Source organism: Poromitra crassiceps (assembly GCF_964638095.1).
Source record: "Poromitra crassiceps genome assembly, chromosome: 16".
NCBI lineage: Eukaryota > Metazoa > Chordata > Actinopteri > Beryciformes > Melamphaidae > Poromitra > Poromitra crassiceps.
The window spans coordinates 26,911,478-26,937,174 of NC_139645.1; the positions used below are offsets into that span (position 1 = coordinate 26,911,478).

A 25,697-nucleotide genomic window follows, 5' to 3' on the forward strand; every position below is an offset into this window, starting at 1 on the left:
CTCATTGTGTACCTTACTAAGATCAAGATGGGAAACAGGCATCGTTTGTGCATGACAAACGGCTCGCTTATGAGCTAGTGATCCGGGAAGTGTGAATCTGTCAATATAGTATTTCCAACTGTTCTTGGCCGAAGTGGAGCGGAGCTGTGTTTTTCAAAGGGAAGGCAGACGTGAACATGCTTTTTTCGATGTATTGCTGGGCCCTCCTCACTCCAAGCATCTTATTTCTAGATTTGTATGTCTGTTTGACAACCGCAACACAGTCTCTACTGAGAGGATTAAGGAAGCATGGCAGGGGGAACTTGGTATTGATTTATCTGATATTATGGGAAAGAAGTCTGTCTCTGGTACAACTCTGCTCAGTTAATAGCAGACACCAGCTGATTCAATTTAAGGTCACTCATCGTCTTCACTACTCCAAGCATAAACTGCACAGGATCTTCCCTTCTGTCTCGCCACTGTGTGACAGGTGTCAGGCGTCAGAGGGCACACTATCTCATGCCTTTTGGTTCTGCCCTTCTTTAACGGGATTCTGGGCCAAAATATTTGACTGGTACTCCAAGGCTTACAAAATTACCCTACAGCCGGAGGCAGAACTCGCCATCTTCGGCTGCTCTGAGTCTGAGTCCTCTCTGAACTTTCCCACGGCTGTGCAACAATCTCTGACACTGGGGACAACTGTCGCCAAAGGCTTATTCTGAAGGAAGTCCTCCTCTTCGCCTTCTTTTCGGGTGTGGCTGATGGACATGATCTCTGTTCTACAGATGGAGAGACTCAGGTCCCTGAGAACCAACGCGTTTAAAAGGTTGTCAGATATCTGGGACCCGTTTCTGACCTACTTTGACGAGGTTAGGAATGATAAGTGACTGAGGTTGGGGATGATGGATGGCTCGCCCAGTTGGTATCCCATGGACCCCTTAGGCGGGATCCCAGGTACACGACATATTTTATAAACACATAAGCACCTTATGCGGCTGATAGCACGTTATATTGTTGAATGTTAATGACGTATGTATGTTTTTTTTTCTTCTTCTTTTTTCCTTTTCTTTTCCTGTGTCTGAGCCTGTTTGTCTTGTTCGTATATTGGGTAACACTTTACAATAACGTACACAAATCCTATAGTAGTTACTGATAAACTAACCATTAACTAATCGCCAGTTAATCATTCGCTAATGAAAAATTTGGCATTAGTTTATCACTAGTTAATCATAGTTAATGAGTAGGTAGTCATTAGTTAATGATTAGTATCTAATTTCCTGAGTAGAGTAGTTAATCAGTACCTAATGATTACTAAATTTCAGCTCGTGAATAGAGTAGTTAATCATTACTTAATGATTCCAAAATGTCAGTGCGTGAATGTATTAGTTAATCATTAGTTAATCATTAGTTAATCTTTTTGTGTACCCTATTGTAAAGTGGTGCATCATACTCAGTAGTTTATGAATACTGAATCATTACCTGTCCATTAGTTACTCTTTTCGCACCCTAATATAAAGTGAAAGATATCCTTATCAAATAAACACTCCCTCCAGGTGAGATTCGAACCCTGAACCCCAAGATTGTTAAATTGTAAGTCTGGTTCTCTACCATCTGAGCTAACCTGTTGCTTGTTTGAGCCATACTATTGAATGTAGAGCCTGAGACCAAGTATTATAGTTTAAAGGTATATTCCACCCAAATACTACTTTCTGTCCAAGTACTTACAAGCAGTGTTGGGAGTAACTAGTTACTAAGTAACTAGTTACTGTAACTTAACTACCTTTTTCAGTAACTAGTAATCTAACTAATTACTTTTTCAAATTCAGTAACTCAGTTACAGTTACTAAAATAGTAACTGGACTAGTTACTAGTTACTTTAGGACATGAAAATAACGGACAACTTCAGAGGATTACCCAGTTTCTGATCCTCAGACCTAGTCCGGGGAAAGAGCTGCAGCCAGAGCCCCAGAGGCTAAGGACCTTGATAGGCTATAAGCCTCCCCAATAAGCGAATGTTCAATGCCACACTGTGGCACAGCAACACTAACATAATGTGTGCATTAATAACAATCGAAGCGGACTTTTAAAAGTAACGCAAAAGTTACTTTCCCTAGTAACTAATTACTTTGAAGTAACTGGTAACTTTAAAGTAATTAAATTACCTTTTGAGAGAAGTAACTAGTAACTGTAACTAATTACCAATTTTCAGTAACTTTCCCAACACTGCTTACAAGTACTTAGACATAAGTAGTATTTGGCTGAAACATACCTAAGTACTTGGACATGAAGTAGTATTTGGATGGAATATACCTTTAAAACTATAAGTATTTGGAGAGAAGGTAGTATTTGGGTGGAATATATCTTAAAAACTATAAGTACTTGAACAGAAAGTAGTATGTGGATAGGACATAATACTTAGTCTCTGACTCTACAGACCTATAGTATGGCTCTACCAAGTAACAGGCTGGTTAGCTCAGATGGTAGAGAACCAGACTTACAATTTAACAATCTTGGGGTTCAGAGTTCGAATCTCACCTGGAGGGAGTGTTTATTTGATAAGGATATCTTTCACTTTATATTAGGGTGCGAAAAGAGTAACTAATGGACAGGTAATGATTCAGTATTCATAAACTACTGAGTATGATGCACCACTTTACAATAGGGTACACAAAAAGATTAATGAATGATTAACTAATGATTAACTAATACATTCACGCACTGACATTTTGGAATCATTAAGTAATGATTAACTACTCTATTCACGAGCTGAAATTTAGTAATCATTAGGTACTGATTAACTACTCTACTCAGGAAATTAGATACTAATCATTAACTAATGACTACCTACTCATTAACTATGATTAACTAGTGATAAACTAATGCCAAATTTTTCATTAGCGAATGATTAACTGGCGATTAGTTAATGGTTCGTTTATCAGTAACTACTATAGGATTTGTGTACGTTATTGTAAAGTGTTACCGTATATTGTTCTATAAAAAATGGAAAATAAAGTGGAAAAAAGGGGAAGGCAAACGTGACTGGCAGTATTGTGTCGTATTAGCTGCATGAAGTTCACAATGTTGTGATCTATTTCAATGTTAACAAAGCTCAGTTTCCCCACTGGAAATGCCCGAAGTCACAGTCACTTGAGGCTCTTTTACCCCCTCCCATTGTAAAGTAATGCACTTCTTCACTGCAACTCTGCATGGATCACTGCTACACCGCATCAATAAGTAATGTTAATTGTTGTTACTGTAGAAAGGGACAGCGGCAGTTAACTGTATCACTGATGGTTCAATGTGCAATTAATCCGCCGTTCACATGCGTGGCAAAAGCTGGTACGGGCGTGTTGCAGTGAGTGAGTGAATGAGTGTGTGTGTGTGTGTGTGTGTGTGTGTGTGTGTGTGTGTGTGTGTGTGTGCATGCGTGCGTGCGTGTGTGTGTGTGTCTAGGTGCGCTCGTTGTAGTTCAGGCAGTGCCGCAAGTGGGCGGGGGTGAACATTTAAGCAGCACAATTGGAACACCATCCCGTCAGGAAACGAGAGGGAATCTCACCAAGCGCTCCCGAGTGTGTGTGTGTCTAGGTGCACTAATTGTAATTCAGGCAGCGCTGCAAGTGGGCGGGGGTGAACATTAAGCAGCACGATTGAAACACCACCCTGTATAGCCGTTTGTTTACAAACAACCTGATCCCTTGTATTTTTGTATTCAGATTGAGTAGCTGCAGCTTGTCAGAGAGAAGCTGTGAAGTCCTGGCCTCAGCTCTGAAGTCCAAACTCTCCCATCTGAGAGAGCTGGACCTGAGTTACAATGATTCAGGATGGAAGCTGCTCTCTGCTGGATTGGAGAGTGCAGACTGGAGACTGGAGACTCTCAGGTAAAATCTGTTTCCAGTTTTTCTCAGTTGATTCAACATATTTCTCTCAAAACAGGATTCCTGAATCTGCAAAGTTCGCCCTGCAGGTTTTACATGAGGTTTTGACTTTTATTGATCCAGCTTCATATACACAGCAGTGAAGCTCAGTGACTGAGACAGGATCCTCCATGCGCTTATATCTTGTCATTAGATTACTGCACCTCTCTGTTACTGTCAGCCATAATTCACTGTCACATCTCCAGCTGCTTCAGAATAGAGCAACTAGTGTTTTAGTGCAAAGAAGAGCTAGTATAACCTGAAGTTTAGCATCTCTTTTTTTTATTTATTCGTTTATTTGTCAGGGACAATGCAAGAATCATTGTAACAAGTTACAAGAACATGAAACATATGCGATGCATATAGGATATCTAGCCAAGGCTAATTTGCAATCCCTGTCCCTGGGTAGGCTTTTCTAATAAAAAACATAATCTAAACAAAGTGCAAACATAAAAATTGTGACACGATCATACAAAATTTACAGTAAAATTATGCTACTACATCATACAAGATTTACAGTAGAATTACACCACTACATCAGTAATCAATGGTCGCAGGTTTGATTTTGCTTCAGCCAGTGTTTCACCTTTTCATTAAAGCTTTTCAGATTAGTTTGCATTTTTATTTCTGTTGGTAGGGAATTCCACATGTGTATCCCTTTTACTGAAAAGGATGACTGACCGAAGGTAGTTTTGCGTTGGGCCACTCTACATTTGCTATTCGCTGATCCCCTTGTGGCAATTCTATTGCTGTTTATTTTTGTGACATATGGTGAAAGTACGGCTGGGACGAGATTATTCACACATTTAAAAATCAACTTGACAAATGAAAACTTAATGAAGCTGTCAAAACTGAGCAGCTTGTACTTGTGTAGAATTTTACAGTGATGCCATTTCATTTGTTTTCGATCCATTATTTTCAGTGCCTGTTTGTACAGTGATGTGACAGGTTTGACAGTTGCCTGTGAAGCCTGGGCCCATACAGTTACACAGTAAGATAAGTGAGAAAATATCATGGCATGCATGAACAGTTGAGCTGCCTTGAGAGGTATGTAATGTCTTATCATTCTAAAGCAGTTCAAATTGATCTTGACTGTTTTGCATATCGGGGGGTACGGTGGTGCAGTGGTAAGCACTGTCGCCTCACAGCTCGAAGGTGCTGGGTTCAATTCCCACCTGGGATGTGGAGTTTGCATGTTCTCCCCGTGCCTCCTGGGGGTTTCCTTCATGTAGGAACCCCCTTCACCAAAACATGCAATATCCTGGTTGCTAATGTGGTTCCTCCTCTGGTCGTTAAGGGTGCCTGTTCAGAGGAAGGGGAACTGGTTGGAATAGTGTGAACCTCCCACGTGCTATGTCCTACCGGTGAAGCTTCCCCTGTCAGGTGAAAAGAAGCGGCTGGCTAACTGCCCATGTCTCGGAGGAAGCATGGAGCCAGTTTCGGCTCTCCCCAGATCAGCAGAGGGTGGAGTTGCAACCAGGATAAATAAATTAAATTAGCACTAAGGGGGGATAAAAATGGGATAAAAAAAGAATCAAATTTAAAAAAAAAGTTTAGCATCTCTTCACTGGTCCCCACTTAGATGAATAATTCATATTAATATTTCACTCATGACATTTAAAGCCTGACTAGTTTTGTCTATGAGTTTAGCTGCAGACCTATTAGTTCCCTGAGTTTTTCAGGGAACTTTCCTTCAGTCTAGACTCAAGACTGAAGATGAAAACCCTTTTGCCATCACCTTCCCTACACAGTGGATCTTTTTTAAACTTTATTTTATTTTATATTAGTTCACATACAGTCACATATGACAAACACACACACAATGTTCCTTGACCACTGGGCTCTTCTGACAACTTGATCTAGATCTGTTTGCTTGGGGGGGCGAGAAGGGTAGGGGACATTTATCAAACATTATTCTTTGCGGAAGTGAAGCATACATTCATATTTTGTGTTATACTATTAATCTGTAATTGATTGGAATGTTCCCTTTTCTTGTATGAGGTAATTTGTTCTCCACTGACACACACACACAGGTTTCAGACAGTCCATGTTGGTCAAACAGGAAGGGGGGCCTCTCTCAGCTGGATTGTTTCCAGCTGTGTACTGTGTATCTTAGCAGGAGAGATGAGGGGCACCCCATATGAGTTGGCGACTAGCTTTGTCACGTTGTGGGGTTACATACAGTATGTGACCTGGCAATGTCATATGACATAATGTGCACATGTACAGTAATGACCTCTCAGAAATACTAGCATAATACTTAGAAAGGATGAATATTCAACACTGTATTTTGAATAAAGGTATAAGGCTTGTCCCCTTTGTGTGAGATTCAGAACGAGACCATTAGATTGCTCCTTCTCCAGATGGAACTGCAGACATCTGTAATACCACCTGCTGCACTTGAATAAAGTCTTTGCTGTTGCAACCAAGCTTGGTATTGTCAGACTCCATTCATCCCAAGACACTTTGAAGACTGAAGAGCTGAATTAACAACAGGAGTATCCCAAATGAGAGAGAGAGAGAGAGAGAGAGAGAAAAAAAAACTTAACAAACAAATAAAAACAACTTCAGCAAAAAAAAAGACAGCAGCTAGTCAGTCATCCAGATACAGTTTTACAGGTAGCCATATCCGCACAAAATTGTCTCTCTTCATTTGCAGCAGTCATTTCCTCTATAATGTATACCTGTCTCAATCTCTTAGTCCATTGTTCCACTGTAGGGGGCTGTTTTTGCAACCAGGATATAGTTATCATTTTCCTTGCAATTATGATGAGTACCTTAAAGACATACAGAGTATCTCCATAGAGTATGTTACTTGGTGTACATCTAATGATATAATACAACAGGTTTAAAGATAAATCAATATTTAAAAAAACATGTATGTAATTTTTTATACTCTCCCAGAATTTCTGCAGTTTTGGGCAATCCCAGAAAATATGTGTATGCTCTCCAATCATACCACAGCCTCTCCAGCACAGTGGTGAGGACCCACCTCCAAACCCAGAGACCACTTGAGGGGTGCTGAAAAACCTAACTTTAACTTTCCAGTCAAACTACAACATAGGAATATTTGTGATCTTATGGGTAGTTGAGAAACTCTCCTCCCACTCTTCATCTATTATCACATTAGCTTCTAGTTACCATTTTTCTTTAATGTAAAGTGTGTCTCCTGAATCATCTAGTTGTAGCATTCTATAAATATCAGATATATATTTTCTTTCACCCAAATCCTTTTATATCATGCTGATAAAATGTTGTTCCACCTGTGTTGGAAGTCTCTTAATTGCTTCCCATTCACTGTGAGTTGATAAATAATGCCTGATTTGAAAATATTTAAACAGATATTTTGAAGGCAACCCAACACTTTCTTGTAATTGTGCAAAGGATTTCAGACAATCTCCTTCCAGTAGTTGATTGATAGTAACCAGGCCAGTGTCTGCCCAGCTCTTAAAGCCACCCTCACGGAAATCTATATTCTTTGCTATGGGCATAGCCCTTGATATTGACCTGGGTCCTCCCCCTTTTTTTCTTATGTCTCCCCACACTTTTGTATCCAGTTATTCCAATCTTATCGTTTTTTCCAGTATGCTCGACCCAGGAAAGGTATTGATTGGAGAGGAATGGCAGGAATTTTTCAATCTGAGTTTTGTTCAATCTGTACCTATCCTGTATCCAAATCACTTTTAATCCAATGGACTAAAGTCCGTAGCTGGGCCGCCCGTAGTTTTTAAGATTTGGCATGCCCAGACCACCCTTCTGTTTTGGTAAAAGGAGCATTTTGAGCCTAACTCTAGGTCTTTTCTTTTGCAAGATATACTTCGAAAAAAGTTTCTCTAGCATCTTAAAAGTTGTGGAAGGTACTGGTATGGGTAAAGACTGAAAAAGAAAAAGAAATCTGGGTAGGACATTCATACAGATTAATTCGATTCTTCCAGAAAAAGAAAGAGGTATAATTTCCCATCTAGCAATATCAGATTTTATATGTAAAATCAACTTCTCATAATTTGCTTGATATAACTGATTAATCATGGGGGTCAAAATAATTCCTAGGTATCTAAATCCTTCTCTAGCCCAATGGAAGGGAGCTATATTGTTCACGTGAGGTGGCCAAGTTCCCACAATCATCATGGCTTCAGATTTGGTCTCATTTATCTTATAGCCTTATAGCTCACCATAGGTTCTAAGACTTTTCATTAAAGTGGGAATGGAATCTGTGGGGTTTGTAATGTAAAGTAATATATAATCTGCAAACAACGAAATCTTATGTGAAATACCTTTTTGGTCATTTATTCCCTGTATCTGGGGATTTGATCATCTCTGCCAAACCGGAACAGCTAACTCTGGGGCTATGTGAGGTCTATAACTATGCTCTATCCGAGAATGACCCACCAACAAGCTGGTCTGCGGCTATAATCTCAGTAATACATAAAGAAGGTAACGACCCCACACGATGCAGTGCATATAGACCTATAAGTCCTCTCTGTAATGATTTCAAAATCCTGACATCTATACTTAACACATTCACTGCCAACAGTTTTTTTTTTTACTGTAGGTAGCTTCTGCCAAGGTTTTTTTTTGAGGATTCTGGCTCATCTTTCAAGAGCCGAGGATTATTTTCTGTTAGGATTTTGTGAACACAAAATATCTCAAAAGAACTAATAGAATGTGTGCTTTCTCTGTCTAAAAGAGTTAGTTTGTAGAGTTAGTAGTTATGTAGGCATTAGCAGTTGAATACAGCATGGTACGGCAGTCAACCGCTGGTTTCTGCTTGACGAGATATCTCGTCCACGGCAGTGAACGTGTTAATAGAAGGATACAGAAATATATTGCAAAACTCATTCAACCAGATCAGACAGGGTTTATTCCTGGACGCCACATTAGAAGAACTCTAAATCTGCAATCAGTGGCAGGAACTCGAAAAGAACCATCAATGCTTCTCGGCTTAGATGCCAAGAAAGTATTTGACAGAGTTGACTGGCTGTATCTGTAATTAACATTAAATTGTATGGGAATTAATAACACATTTATTGACTGGATAAAAAATAATATATAAAAATCCTAAATCTAGAGTTAGGGTAAATGGCCACTGCTCTGATTTTTTTTAGATATACAGAGGGACACGTCAAGGGGATGTACTGTCTCCATTGTTCGCGAGTAGTTAATTTTAAAACACTTTAAATCTGCTTTATATAACTTACTATTCCTATTTATGACTGATCTTACAACTATAACAGCATATGCCATTTGATGGATGTATCTTTACAAATCAGAACATTATTGTTTGTCTTTATCACTCATTTTCCTTTAGGCTGAGTCACTGTCAGCTGTCAGTGAGAAGCTGTGAAGCTCTGGCCTCAGTTCTCAGCTCGCAGTCCTTTACTCCGAGAGAGCTGGACCTGAGTAACAACGATCTCTATGATTCAGGAGTGAAGCTGCTCTCTACTGGACTGGGGAGTCCACACTGTCGACTGGAGACTCTCAGGTCAGGATCACTTTTAAAAATGTTGTCCAATGTCGTCTGCATGCATGGTCCCTTTTAAATAAACTAATAAATATGGCCTCTTAAATATTGAAATATTGCTATAGCACCCCCTATAGGCAAAATGACACAAAAAAAATTACTAGCTTCGAGTATATACCTGCACACCTGTACCAAGTTTGGTCAATTTTGGTTAAGATTTTTGTGAAATAGGCTCCACCCACAAGACTTTGGAAGTCGATTATAATGCAAAGCTGTGAACTTGCATGCTTTGTGTTGTGGTTTGGGAAGATTGGGACAACATTTGTAGGAGGAGTAGTGAAAAACTGTTGTAAAGAAAATTCAAAATGGCGGAAAATCTACTTAGGTGCGACCTATATCAGTAGATGCGTAAGGACCCAAGAAATCAAGCAAATTTTGATTGTAGACGCTATGGTTCAAAAGTTGCTGACCAAAACGTAAAGAGGGCTGTTATAGCGCCACCATCAGGTGGACTGTGGCCCCCCTCAGACAAAACTTGGAAAAAGGTGCCCCGCTCCCCCCATTAGTTTACTTGCTTAGTTTCGCTCAATTCATGGATGCCTATGGGATCATGATCATGCTTATGATATTTGATTCCATAGACAACAATTCAGCCAAGATAGCCTGATATTGCTGTTTGACATACTACAGACTACACCAAAACTTTAATACATAAAAAAGGTCTGTCTGAAGGCAGTTATTTGTTTCTGATTCTGGGAAAAGTAGCAAAACCAGTACAATTCCCTTAAACTGTGTCTCTGAACTATCTCTTTAACCAAATCACACCCATGTAGGCTATTCTACATGATCACCTTTTAATGAGTAATGCAATATTTTTTCACTTCCACTCACTGAGCCTCTCCTGAAATTGTTTGGAGCCCACCTGGGGAGGCCCGCCTCCCACTTTGTTTTAGGCCATAGCAAAAGTGGGCTCTCTACCTACCAAGTTTGGTAGCTCTAACTCTGGTTTCTGAACTACAGCTACTTTCATGCAAACATTTTCGAAACCCCATTCAAATGAAGGGGGGGGGGGTCACACTTTATATCACACAAACCGCATGTCTATGTAGTGTAGTGTAAATAAAAATGTATATGCAATGTGAAAACTGTAGGAGAAATAGCGTACACAACGGTAACACACTCGCACACATGTCCGAGCACATTCCCAAACTCAGACACACGACACAACTCATGATCTCCTCCTGGCTTTGCCTGCCGGAGATCATCATTATATTGACCAGAAGTACAAACTATACATCACTGACAACATGAAAGATGTTTCTGTGTGCATTTGTCTCTCCCTGTGTGTGTGTGTGTGTGTGTGTGTGTGTGTGTGTGTGTGTGTGTGTGTGTGTGTGTGTGTGTGTGTGTGTGTGTGTGTGTGTGTGTGTGTGCATGCATGCATGCACGCATACATGCGTGTGTGTGTGTGTGTGTGTGTGTGTGTTTGTGTGTGCGTGTGTGTGTGTGCAGGCTGTCAGGCTGTCTGCTCACAGAGGAATGCTGTGCTTCTCTGGCCTCAGCTCTGAGCTCCAACCCCTCCCATCTGAGAGAGCTGGACCTGAGCTACAATCATCCAGGAGCCTCAGGAGTGAAGCTGCTCTCTACTGGACTGGAGGATCCACAATGGAGACTGGGGGCTCTCAGGTATGGAGAGGCAACATCTGCTAGAAGGCTGTGTGACTGGGTACACCGTGTTTCTCATTCTTCAACACCATGACAGCATACCCAACAACTTGTGTTACGGTTATGTTTAGAATCCTAAAGCAACTTGGTTAAGGTTATAGAAATGGTTTGGGTTAGGCAGGCTTAAATAACAACAACATTGACTGTGACTATTACGGTTTAAATGTAGGGTAACCCTTTATTTTAGAGGTCCCCACTGTAATTACTGTGTAATTACTGTTAATTAATAATTAATTAATTAGTTAATTCATTACAAATAGTTCTTATGTAGTTCCATATGAACTATATTATGCAGGGTAGACCAACAGACTTTTATAGAACCCCCACAATGTGCAGGGTAGTCCTTTAGGCTTCTATAGAACTCCACAACATGCAGGGTATTCCAATATACTTCAAAAGAACTCCCACAATGTGCATGGTAGCCCAATAGACTTCTACAGAACTCCCACAACGTACAGGGTAGTCAGACTTCTAGAGAACTTCCACAACATGCAGGGTAGTCCAATAGACTTCTATATAACTCTTACATCGGTCTGTCTCAACACTGCAGCTGCTCCTCCAGTTCTGTGTCTTGAGGTGGGGCGAAGAGAAACCACGCCACTGTCTGTCAGTGAGTCAGTTTATCATAATCTGATGGAGAATCTGAGGCCTCTGGTTACTGGTGTCCAGTAAAATGAAAACACAGGAAGGAGTGGAGTGACTGGTGTTAGCTTACAGACTCAGTCTGGTCATCTGACTCCAGTCTGTACCAACATACTGTATGAACATGTGAACGGAGCTATTGAGAAGCTGAGGAATATTGTTTAATGTTGAATGGAGGATATGAGTGACGGTGTCTGGAAAATCACTCCTATGGAAGGTTATGAAGGTTATTTGTTGATTATCAGAGATTATGCTAACTTTATTTACCCCCCCCCCCCCCCCACCTCCCCCACAGTGTGGACCATGATTCAATGCGGTGGTTGAAACCAGGCCTGAGGAAGTGTAAGTGTGTATTTAGTTTGATTCTTGAAAACAAAGCAGCACATTCAGTTTCTATTTAAATATAAAGCTCATGTGTGACATCTATTCATTCAAATCCTATTCTGAAACAAGATGGCTGACAAAATGTGTCATGATGAAATTGAAGAAATTAACTGTCAGTCTGGTTATACCATAAAAACTTCAATTAAAAGCCAAGTCCCTTGCTTGCATTCAAACATCAGTCCCAGGTCAGATCGCAACAGAGAAATCTGCGACCTGAATTTGAAACTGTCAGGGTTTTTTTTTTTTACTGAACAAAAGTCAGAAGCAGCAGCAAAACATTTCTCCATTGATTCCAAGAGAGAGAGAGAGAGAGAGAGAGAGAGAGAGAGAGAATGGTGAAAAAATAAAGGTGATCTATGCAGTTTGGCATTTATTGTTGTTACGATGATTTAAGATGCTTAGCGTCATCAGCCATTGTATCACGTTGTATCAAGTTGATAGTTGATCCACTTCACATTAAAACGTGGCCAAAAGCAGCCAATAGGCTACATTCCACACTTTGATTGATCACATTGGCTTCAGCTTCATATTCATTACGAGCTCACAGCAGCGTTTGACTGCGTTCCACTGGGGTCCAACCGCTATGCCGACCACCCGCTATGCCGACCTTAGGTTTAGGCGTGGGGGTGGGAGAGGTTAGGTTTTGGGTTAGGGTCTGGCGGAGGTTAGGTTTAGGCATGGCATAAGGGGAGGTTAGGTTTGGCGTGGGGGCTGGGAGAGGTTAGGTTTTGGGTTAGGGCCTGGGGGAGGTTAGGTTTAGGCATGGGGGGAGGTTAGGTTTGGCGTGGGGGCTGGGAGAGGTTAGCTCCACCGACACGCTGCACGCCGCCTCGCTCAGCTGGTTCTGCTTGTGGGCTATCGGCATTGCGACCTGTCGGCACATAGACGCGGCACCGTTCCACTTGACTCACTTGCTTATTGTAGAATCTGCCATTCGTCTCGTCTCTCCTGCGCTCTTTTGGAAAGGAAATCCACTTCCTTCCTCTTCAATCCATTCAGTCTTTCAGCTTAAATGTGTCCAGGGGACTTGAATAATCCTCAACATATAGACAGTTTTCACAGAATTGTGTTGCTAGGGAACATCTTATTTCCTGTCAGCTATTGTATTAGCAAACACTGTAACAGGAAGTATAGGGGGAATTTAGAATGTTTATGTTGTCTGCGTGGGTCAGGCTTTTTTTAAGGCTGGCAGCAACCCAAAATGTTAAGAGAGCCAGCCTGCCCCATTAAAATACGTGTCAATAGCGAACCCAACCCAACCCAGCAGCCCGCAAACTACAATCTGAGGCCGTGTGTCCATGTGGCTTATTTTTCTGACAGTTAGTACGCTGGGGAGCGCTGACTGTGGCGCACAATATGCAAGTCTGAAAGTAACGTTAGCTCAGTGCGGTAGCTAGCTTGATAGCTGACAGCTAACATAAGCTAACAACACACGTACGGTGATTTAGCACAACACTCACCAGAAATATTCAGTGTCTACTAGCCAATCTGCTCCCACAATTGAGCCTTTCTGTCTCTGTTGTGATAGTTTCTCCTATGATTAGTTGAATGAAACGGTGCGCCTGACACCAGCGTCTTTCTGGAAAGTTAAGCTATTTTCAGCTGGAAGCGCTGGGAGCCGGCGCACAAAAAAGCCAGAGCGCTCTGAAAATAGACACTGGGCGCAGCGCACTTTCTCTAGACAGACGTATGCGCCCGCATACGCTCTCTCCTCATTGGGAACAACTGATGCTGGAGCTTAGGAAAAGAAGCCATATGGACACACGACATAATGTAACTCTCGATTTCTATGGTCGAGACTATGGAGACGATGCGCCATTTGAGACATTGACACAATTTTAATAACACTAGCTAGCAATCTCGCATGCTACACACGCTCGATTTCTAGGTTGGAGACTGAGGCAATTTCAATATACATCGAGCGCATAGCGTGCTCAATTCCTAAGACACTCTAGAGACGATGCGCCATGGGCGCAACATGTTGTGGGATTTATGACATTAGGGATTAATGACACGGTTTGGCACACTAACCATAGAAACCAGAGTACTAATGAGATATGCATTCCCAATCAGAGAGCACTTAAATTACAAAACTTAACCTGCATATCAAGTTACCTATGTGTGAAAGGTATCGCCCATCGGATATGTAAACAAATAGATATAAATATAATAAAATGCCATCCAAAAACAGTATGCACAAGCATAACTCATATAGGAATACAAAACATTGTGCTCCCACATTTTCATTACCCCCCACCCCTACATTCACAAGATAGGTCTAGAAAATACAAACATCAAAAGAAAAAGAAAGAGAGAGAAAATAAAGTGGGGGGGAATCAGCTTTCAGATATTAATATTCTCCTTGCTGGGCCCCATGTTTTGTCAAAACTGTGTTTCTGTAAACGTAAACAGTGTGTAATCTCGTCCATTAATCTCGTCCAAGATTTTTTGTAACCATGTCCCCTGTGTAGGGGGTTCTGGGTTTAGCAAACCAATAGTAATGCATTTGATGGCAGCAGCCATTAATATCTGAAAAAGATAAATAAGTGGTCGCCTAACGGCCGGGACACACATCTTGCGTCTGCGTGGCGTCTGCGTGGCGTTACCTGTTGATTTTCATTTCGGCGCCCATGTTAACAGGTTACAGCAGCCACACCACCGGCATCAGACGCGCGTCTCAGGCGCGTGTCTTGCGAGGCGTGAGACGCGCGTCATCTAGAGAATAGAAGCGACGCCTATTTTTTCTGCTTTCTGCCTCTTTCGTTCTACAGATCATAACAACACTCTTCTTAGCATTGTATTTAACATCAAATTGGACCCCGTAATCAGAACAGATATTCAGCAGATGTTGAAACCCAGCGCTGCTGGGGGAGAAGATCGCCAGGTCATCCGCATACATAAGATGGTTAATCAAGGTGTTACCGATCATACATCCTGTTCTGCAGTCTCTTAGCTGGACAGAGAGATCATCCATGTATAAATTAAAGAGAGCAGGGGAGAGTAGCCCCCCTGCCGTACCCCATTGCCAACACCAAAAGGGGTAGAGACACTATTGCCCCATTTTACCTGCATACTCTGGTTGGCATACCAGTATGCCAGGATGCGTATTATGCTGCCAGGCACACCTCTTTGACTCAATTTTAGCAACAGCTTATGATGATTGACTCGATCAAAAGCCTTAGATGCATCTATAAAACCAACTAAAACAAAGGAGTTCTGCCTTTTATAGGCTTCGACAACCTCCTTCAATGCATAGATACACAAATCAGTGCTTGGCCTTAAAGCCAAATTGATTATCAGTGCTGGAAATAAAAAAAAATTAAACGATCTAATAAAACCATTTCAAGGAAATCACACTGGCTAGGGCAATAGGCCTATAGTTATCTAGGCTCTCAACTTTGCCAGTCTTATCCTTGATAACAGGCACCAGAGTGACTGACAACATAGATGCCGGCAGAAAACCATGGCTCATAAAGCCATTAAAACACATGGCAAGAAGAGCTGCAGCCTTGGGGCTAGCTAACTTAAGATGTTCAGCAGAAATATGATCTAATCCACATGCTTTGTTATCGGCTAGCGGTAAGATCGCCTGGTAAACTTCTTTAGCTGTAACAGACACTACATCGTCATTCACAATGGTGCCCACATTATAAGGACTACTTTTAACACAATTGAAGAGGACAGAGTAATGTTGCCTCCACAGTTCAGCTATATTAGCAGCACCAGAGACTCCCTCTTTACCTCCTTCCAGAAGCCTGTGACATCGTTACCCAGCAGCTTTTCAGCCATAGAGTCGGCTCTCATGGCCTGCTCATGCTTACCTATATAGCGAACTGCATACTTATACCTGGCATTGGTGAGCATTTTAAACTCCAGCTCCTGCCCCTGTCTAGGCCTACCGGCTAGAACCCAGGACCTGTAAGCCTCCTTGGCTTCTGCATGATGGGCAGCTACATATTTATTCCACCCTGGCTTGATGTTACATGCCTTACTAGGGTGGGTGTGGAGTGGAGTACTTGCCTCACACAAAGCTCCCACAATACAGTCATACATTTTACACAAGTCATTACAGTGAGAGGCAACATTACAGTTTATGTCAGAACTAGGGATGTTCTTTTTGAACAATTTCCATAATCGAAAATCGGGAAAATTAAAGATCAATTATCGATTATCGATAGCATAATAATAATAATAATTATATATATATATATATATATATATTTATTTTTTAACTCTTGTCTGGTAATAACGTTGCGCGTTCTCGGCCAGCTATAATGGCGATGCCGCTGTGTAGTAAGTATACAAACATGTTACATGTCAGGTTACATGATGTAAGGCAATCGGCATCTTCCAGCTTAGCTGACAGCACAAGAGTCAAATCAACAGGCCTGAGCCTCACTGAGGTCCGTAGACCGCTGGGTGCGTTTGTTTGTGTCCCTGGCGCATGCCGGTGTGAATTCCCCATGTTTAAAACAGTTTTGTTGGCACAAAGGCCCGTGCCCAGCCAGAAAACTAGAGACTATACATGTATGAAGCTCCACCTCACGTTGGTCAGCTGTGCAATGGAGTGGGGCGAGGAGGAACGAATTCCACCCAAACCTAGTCCGCAAAAAAAATAAAATAAAAATAATAATAATAATAATAATAATAATAATAATAATAATAATAATAATAATAATAATAATAATAATAATCGATCAAAATTCCACATGATCGATTCAATTCCTTAACGATCAATTATCGATTTTCGATAATTGATGAACATCCCTAGTCAGAACACAAAATAGCATCTATGGGCAAGAAGACAACACTCAAAAGATAATTTGTTCTCCCATAAAAAGCCAGAGTGTCATACTCTGTTATCTTTGCCCAGTCGACTCTGGGAATACTGAGACCATTGGCCTCCTCAGACATTTTAGGGAGCCTATCTATGTATATCCAAGGACATAACAAATGGAACATGATCAGATACAGTAGCTTCATACAGAAGTGTCATTGACTGTAAGGTGGCATGGGCATCAGCACTGCTGATGCAGTGGTCCAGCCATCAGTTTATCCACTGAGTTATTAATTTGGCGACTGATCAGCAGCCTTTAAATTGCCCGAGGGGTTTTGATCTTTTCAAAGGCATCATGAAGAACCTGAAGTAATCTCTCTGTGAATGATTAAATTCTTCTTTTAGTTGCTCAAAATACTTCAGATTTAACCTTATTTTGTCAAAAAGCTGGTGCAGGTAGATTAGCCCTTGTCTCGACCAGTTCTTAAACCCTGCATCCAGATGGGAGGCTTTGAAGTCTTTTGCAGACCCAATAGGAATCAGTGCAGATATAGAGAGGGGTAGACCATAGGTTTTCTGTACAACTTTCCATATTTGCAATGTGAATTTAGTCCACCTGTTCATACAGTCATCTCCCAAAGGGAGTCCCAAAAAGGGTAAGACTGCTAACCCATGTTGACATGTATTTCTCCATGTTTAACCATCGAGTATCTACTTAATTTCTTATCCATACAGTCATTGGCTTCAGTTGGGCTGCCCATTTTTTTTTTTTTTTCAAATTTGGGAGTGCTAAGCCTCTGTCCACCTTTGGGAGTTGCAATGTTTCATATCTTACCCGTGGCCACTTCCCCTGCCAAATGAAACGGCACATGAGATGGTCTAACATAATGAATGATCTTTTAGCTATTTGGACAGGGAGCATTTAGAAGGGATATAACAGTCTTGGGAGCACATTCATACTGTACATATGGGGCTCTATTCTCCCCCTGGCCTTAGGCGCTAAACTGTCCTTAAAAAAAAAAAGCTTTAGCCTGCTTCCCGCTGACTCGGGAGGATACCGCCATGTTTTTACGCCCCGAAATGCGCTTTACGCTGAAGAGGCGTGGTGCTGTGCAGTGCCAGAATAGGCCAGAATGGGCGTTTCGGCCTTAAATACCAGCCTAAAGCGATCTTCCCAACGGGCGTTAATTTTGAGGTTTAACGCTTTTCAAAACCAGGCCTTATTCAGTGCGTCGGGGTTGGGGATGCACCCACGGCATTATCCTATTTTGCGGACATGCCTTTCCAAAGCAACTCTCAGTTGTGTCTGCATGCTCGTCTGATACAGACTTATCCCCCTCCCTCTCTCTCTCTCTCTCTCTCTCTCACTCACTTGCACTCTCTCTCTCACTCTCATTCTCAATCACTCTCTCTCTCTGTCTCTCTCACTCTCTCTCCCCCTCTCTCGCTCTCTCTCACTCTCTCTTTCACATCTTTGCCAGTCATCTTCTCATCCCCTCCTGACTGGAGTCGCTCCGCGGATCGGAGCTTGGAAGGGAATAATGTGATGGGTTTACTGGAGACCACCAATCCAACACTTGTGAATAATGCTACACTTAAAAAGGCGTGGTTAATAGCGCTGCGCCAAGACATGAACGCAAATTTAAGGCCAGGGCGAGAATAGAGCGCATGATCTGTACTCTACCCAAAATGGAAAAGGGCAATGTATGCCATCTATCGAAGTCATTTTTTATATATTTGAGTAATTTGTCGTAGTTGGCCTGGTAGTCTATCTAGCGGGGGGGGGGGGGGGGGGGGGGGGGGGGGCTGGATTCCTAGATATTTGATGCCTGTCACACAATAAAAAACTTACCTCCGAGACAATGTTGTTATCCAAGTTTTGGGTGCCATGGCACTCCCAAATAGTGCGTAGTTCCCAATACCTAGCCCTTATTCACATGCCAGTCCTGACGTTTAGAGCTAAAACACAGCCTTCTTCGGCTGTGTCATTTTGCGTTTCAACTGCTCCACAGCGCCGGATGTACCGGTTCAGTGCTCAGTGGTTGAGGGTGTAGGCTACTGCAGTTTACAATTTTGAGCATTGGCTCCGGTATGTGAATAAGGGCTAGGTATTGGAAACTATGCACTATTTGAGAGTGTCATGGCACCCAAAACTTGGATAACAACATTAGGCTCGTTTGAGATGAGGAAGTTCTGTGCAGATTCGACCAGCGCCTCGCTTGCCCCGTTGCATGATGGTTAGGAAAGTTGTCCGACTTGCTCCGCCTGCCCGACTGCGTGAGCTACGGGACTCTCGTGAGAGCGAGGCGGGCGCAGATTTGGAGCGAGGCGCCGCAGTTGCTCCCCACCAACTGCGCCCGACTGCGGATGACAGAGGATGACGAGAAACGCATCGAGCTGATCAGAATCAGAATCAGAATCACTTTTATTGCCACAGTATGCAAGTTACATACAAGGAATTTGTCTTAGTGTCTGTATGCAGCGTAGCGGTCACATCAATATACAGAGATAAGAAGTAAGAAGATAACTAAAGACACTCACAAAGTTGCAAGTGCAATCAAATCGAGTAAATATATACAATATGTACATGAGTACATGAGAATATGTACATGAGATCGCCCATTGGTTCAACACAGGTGCATCACAAACCCACAGTGAAGTGTAGAAACTTCAATTTTATATCTATTCGAAGCTGTCACTCCATATTTTACATAAATAACACCTGTAATGCCCACATTAAAATAAAAAATAAGTAATCTGAAGGGCTGGGTCATTTGAGCAGTGAGTGTGGGTGGCGCTAATGCATCTTTTAATTTGTTTACAAACCGCTGTTAAACAAAACTGTAGAAGAAGAAAAGCAGCAGTGAGTGTGCAGTCTGGGGTGTTCGACTTGTTGACGCCTCGCCTGCCTGCTCTCGTCTGCTTTCCAGGGGAGGCGGCAGTCAACTCAAACGAGCTATTGTCTCGGGGGTGAGTTAGGGTGACCAGATCCCAACTAACCAGATGTGGGACAAATAGTACGTTTGTGTGGGACAATGTGGGACAATGTGCGACACGTTACCGGTGCATCGAGGTAGTCTAAGATGTTGATATAAACGTCTATCTAACTTAAAAAATAAACATTTCCATTCTGCCCCTTAGCTCATAACATACAGTATGCAGTATACTTAACAATATATTTGATTTAAATGAAACTTTCACAACTCTGACCTGATGGCCGCTGCATCCATGGTATTTCCATGATATTCTAATTTTTTGGAAAGGATCTGTGTGTGTGTGTGTGTGTGTGTGTGTGTGTGTGTGTGTGTGTGTGTGTCTGTCTGTCTGTCTGTCTGTCTGTCTGTCTGTCTGTCTGTGTCTGGGTCTGTGTGTGTGTGTGTGTGTGTGTGTGTGTGTGTGTGTGTGTGTGTGTGTGTGTGTGTGTGTGTGTGTGTGTGTGCGTGTGTGTGTGTATATATATATTGCTGGGGACCCTCAAGACCCCCACTTTGAGAACCCCTAACTTAAGAGACGTGTTTTGTTTTTTGTTTTTTTTGTGACTGGGTTGTGGAGTGCACACAACCCATCTGACAGAGACTGACAGCTGAAATGGTTTGGGAGTGGTTAATGTGAGTGTTGCAGTGTGGTAAACGGTAGTTAGGCTACATCAGCTGCTGTTACCTTATCTGTGTTGGAATCTGGTTTGGGTTTCAGTAGGAACGTATCCATAGACAGGAAAGCCTCCTTTTGAGCAACACGTTTCTTGTGAGTCTCGCATTGTTTGTGTCATTTCACGTCATATTCACCTCCATGTGAAACTGAAAACTGACTCTGGCAACTGTCACAAAAAACTCTCTGAGAATCGCCTTGCACTGGCTTCACCCACGGATAAATAGTTTCCCAGTCCTTGTTGTAGCTGCATGTCCTTTTCTTTGCTGCTGTCGCAGTTTCCTCCCTTTCCTCCACCATGTTTCATAATATTCCGCGTCAAATCTGCAGCATATCGGCTTGCTGTTTGTTTCCTCGTCGTTGTCGGTGGGCGTACCCTAACGTGCATTTGATCCCAGCCCCCGTGTACCCCAGTTTGATTGACATGATGACATCAGACACAGCCCGCCCCCTCCCCTTCTCCACACAGCCAATTCATAAAACCCACATTTTATAAATGCGCATGTGAAAACTGGAGGCTGCCAATCAAAATTGCGGGACAACGTCTCAATTTGCGGGACGCGTGAAAAACCGTGAAAATGCGGGACAGTCCCACACAAATCGGGACATATGGTCACCCTAGGGTGAGTACAGTTGTTTTATTGTGATTGATAACGTGTATAGCGCATGCAGCCCTTTAGCCGGGCTTGCAGTGGATATAGGGGGTCCAGACCCGAGACTCAGAAGGAAGAATGACTGGTGAGTCTCGCGTTGAGGCTAACATACAGCCATGAAAGGAAAGAGAAATACCATGACACTGGGAGTTGCTGTGCATTTCCTTTATAGGCTAAGTAAAATCAAAGTGTACCGTGTGCGGTATCTAACCCCGCTGTAAGAGTGAGGAATAAACACACTCGGGGATTGACCGGGCTATCCCGACTGTGCCCGGCCCCCAGCCAGCTGAAATCAAGCAGCTGCACCAACTGTTATCAAGAATGTCGGCTGCAGCTGATTATGGAGCCAACCACATCCTATCCCCTTGTTCATGTGGATCTTTTATCTTCATAAGAAAAGAGATGGGGGAAAAAGAGTCCAAGTCCACATGAAGCTTTAAACAAACCTCAAACCCCATGAATTACTACTAATAACGTTTTCCCCAAGGCCAACACTGATCATTACTGTTAGTTTAATTACCAGATCTAGTGTCACTGGCAGGTCCCAGCTCTTTCATTTCTTGTATCACTTTGTGGCTCATCAGCCCTGCTGGGCGGCGACGTCCACGTCGGCCTGCTGTCTGCCAACCTCCGCAGTGGAGGTCCCTCACCGTCCGCTCCTCCTCCTCCTCCGACAAGCTGATCATGTTGCAGAGTCCCTTCAGCCCCTCCGCCGCCTCCCAAGACGAGTGGAAGGTCTTGATCCCGCTGTCTAGGTTGACTTTCAGTAATGCTGGATAAGGTGTCTGATATCTGATGTTCCTCTCACGTAGCTGCTTTTTAAATTCCCTAAATTCACGCCGTCTCCTTTGCAGCACCGGTGAGTAGTCTTGGTCCATCGTAATTGACCTATCGCTAAGCCACACCCCGAACGCAGGCGAGCCAATCACAGCACATGTAGCTCCGCAATACACTCGGACAACCGGAGCCGAGAGCTCCATAGAGACAGTCGGCATGTATGGGAACGCTCACAAAATGTTATACGGCTGGAGCGCGAATGGGGTAAAACCGCCGATATATCTTAATGGGCTGACTCACCAAAGGATGGTGCTGCAGCTCTAAACTACAGGTTTGGGGATTCTAGAGCAGAACACAAGATGTCTGTTCAGATGTGCGTTTACTCCGGTGTTGAATCCCCGATCGTGTCTGCCTGGGCTGGGCTAGCAGCTAAATTCTAACTTTGCTGAATGGATAGAATGGGGGATTTACCCCACCCTGACCACGCCCCCAGCCAGGCTGAGCCAGCTAACCCGGTGTCCATGACGAGACATCGCCTCAACCTATAGAGAAGCATATAGAGAAGCAGAAGAAATCGGGATTCTCCTCTGGTTTTATGATGTTTCATACAGTTATAAGTAGAACAAAATGGTCAAACGATGTGCATGGGGGTAAAGGCAACATTACGGGGTATCCTGGAAGGCTAGGCAATGGATAATAAGAAACTAGTAAACGTAGATCCACTCACATCCACAATGATGCTGCTGTCGTGACAGCGAGTCTTCTCACTCATTTGCCTTCCGTGATCCAAAGGTATCATGAAATCATCATGGTATTCAGAAATTCTGCAAAAGAAAATGCTGAATTATGCGAGTTTCCAGTCATTACGTTATGCACGTAATGCCGGAGTTGGTTGAAGAGGAGGCGCATTGATTGATGTGATTAAAACATCACCAGACACCAGTCAAACCCTAAAACAAGGGAATTAATCTCGTTCCCCAAATAAATGTGAGGTAGTCTAAAGAGAAACCATGATGGAAAAAGTGGTCTGCTGTAGGCTATGCCTCTCCTGATCTGCTACACCCATGCGTGTGTGCTGTTGTCTCGATATCAAAAACATCGACAATAAGTTTCTTGATTATACAGAGGTAGGCCTACATACAATAGATTGACAGGCGCCACTCTTCAATTTGGCATATATATAATCCACGGAGAGGTTACAGAGGTGAATAAAATGTAAATTCTGGATGTCAGTCGCCTGTTATCCCCACTGGTTATCTTCTGTCTTCCTTCGTTAAAAGTGCATGTTTGGTTAAAGATTCGCTAAAGCCGTTTCCATGCACGTATATCGCATTTCTTTTTATCGATAGCTTTAAATGTTGTACATCGCCCTCCATGGCATAGTGAAGTACTTTATGATGGCTTCTAGACAATATCAGGCCTCAAAAAGTTGTTTAGAGCCTCTTGGGATATAACTTTGACAGTGACGGCTGCCATTTATTCTAGTCAGCCTGCCCTGTGAGGACGGGGGGTGGGGCTTAGTGATAGGTCAATTATTTTACCTTTGAACTGTAGGTTTTTCTCACCCCATGCCTTGGTCAGCACACTTTGTTTAATCTGGAAGCTGAGGATCATCACAAATGATCTCGGGGGTGCCTCAGTGCCTGTGGGTCCTCTGGTCTCTGCTGCAGTGAGCGGTGGGCGCGCTCGAGTGTCAAAGGGAAGTCTTGTGGTCATTTCAAAATGTCTCTGAGAAAACCTTCCATCCATCTTTTTAAATTTGATCATCTATGTCAGTCAGTGATTCTCAACCCTATAGATGGCGCCTATTAGGCTATTTCTCGCAGCTTTTACAGTAGCATTTATGGAATAATTATGAACTTAAATGAAACTATTACGAAACGTGAACTTGACCACTGCATTTGCACAAATATTTTTTGTCTGTGTTTTATAGTATAATTCATCAAGCGTGATATCTTCACTCGCAGCGATGTACGTTTTATTATGTGAAGTTCATGCCACCTTGTCCTTTGCTCATCTGGACACAGAGGAGATGTGATGTGATCATATTACAAAACACATGTTAATTCATGTCATATTTAAATTGTCCAACGCTCCATTCAGTAAGTTACTGTCAACCAGACGTGCTAATACACTTCCTGTCGCAAGTCAAGTCACTGCAGCTCTATGAGCAGCCTCAACGCGAGACTCTTCAGTCATTCTTCCTTCAGAGTCTGGGATGCGTGGTCCCCTCAGCCACTGCAACACCGGCTAAGTGGCTGCACGCGATATACACGCTATTAATCACAATAAAACTGTACCTACCTCCGAGACAATGTTGTTATCCAAGATACCGGTGCCCTGGCACTCCCAAATAGTGCGTAGTTTCCAATACCGAGCACTTTTTCACATGCCAGTGCTGAAGTTTTTAGGTGCTCCACAGCGCCGGATGTATCAGTTCGGTGCTCAGTGGTTGGGAGGGTGTAGTGCAGCTTACAATTTGGAGCATAGGCTCAGCCATGTGAAAAAGTGCTCGCACAACGCACAACGTGCTGTCATAAAAATAGGCAGGACCTTTGGTTTCATGTTTACAGCAAAGAGAATACATTGCTGTGTGAGCTGTCCTGGTGAATGCCTGGCTGTGTTTAGTGAGGTGGAGCTGCTGAAACAGGTGCAGGAGAGCTGGTTGCAGAACACGCTCTGCCCAGAAGGTAGAAAGACGGGTTTGGAGCCTCCTGCCCGGTACACACGCTGCACTCCACACACATCAAAGGACAGCGACAACTGGCCTCTCGACGTCAAGACAGTTATTGTTGTTTGTACTAATGACTGTTCTCACGCTCTGCCCTGAACGTAAAAAGACTTTTTGAAATAGCTAGTCTAACTGGAAATGCATTCATTTACCTAGATTATCAGGCCGGTATGCGGCATTCAAATCGAATTTGCTGGGACTCTGGCCCGGTATTGTGTTGTGTGTGTGTGTGTGTAAGGTCTGTGTGTGTTCTGGGCGGTTCCCAGCAGAACACTCTCCCAGTTTGAAGTCGATGGGATGAATGGTTCTTGAGATAAACTACTTTTTGTGTTGCCAGTAGGTGGCGCTTTGCCGAATTGCACTAAATTCATCAGTGCACTCTGTCGGGTTCTCAGCAGTGCACTCTACAAGTTTGAAGTCGATCGGACGAACAATTCGTGAGATAAAGCCCTTTTTGTGTTGCCAGTAGGGGGCGCTATGCCAAATTGCACGAAATTCGGCACTGCACTCCTTTAGGTCCCCCTAAGCGAGCTCCCCAAGTTTGAAGTCGATTGGACGAACGGTTCTCTAGATAAACCGCTTTTTTTTTTGCCAGTAGGTGGCGCTATGCCGAGTCTGTGTGGGGTTGGGCGTTATTTCGAATCGCACATAGGTTACGCAAAAACCACGCCCTGTGCCCGCCTATGCAGCAGTCAAGCGCCGGGATTGGCCAGGCGCTCATGCTCATGTTGGGCTCTCTGTTACAGGGACACATTCCTGTGAGAAGCAACAACACCAAGCGAGGCTGCAATGAGGATATTGAAAGACAAAATCCTACATCGCACCAAAGCATACAATGTATTTTAATGTTATTTGACTTTCTGACCACCCGCCTCAGTGCTTATTATGAGACCAGAATAACAGATGCTGCCCTTGGCCATTGGGAAGGCTAACTCTAACCCTTTACTTTTGGTTTTATTTATTGTGTATGATTCAACTTTTAATCTATGATTTTATATTATTACAT

The 25,697-nt window shown here is 42.9% G+C and overlaps 1 long non-coding RNA gene across 1 annotated transcript; it reads left to right on the top strand.

Moving 5' to 3' along the window:
• Nucleotides 1–3,737: 3,737 nt before the first annotated feature.
• Nucleotides 3,738–11,002, top strand: LOC310790956. Its single transcript, XR_014553411.1, has 3 exons — nt 3,738–3,857; nt 9,202–9,375; nt 10,867–11,002. It is a non-coding gene; the product is annotated as an uncharacterized lncRNA (long non-coding RNA).
• The last annotated feature ends 14,695 nt before the right edge of the window (nt 11,003–25,697 follow it).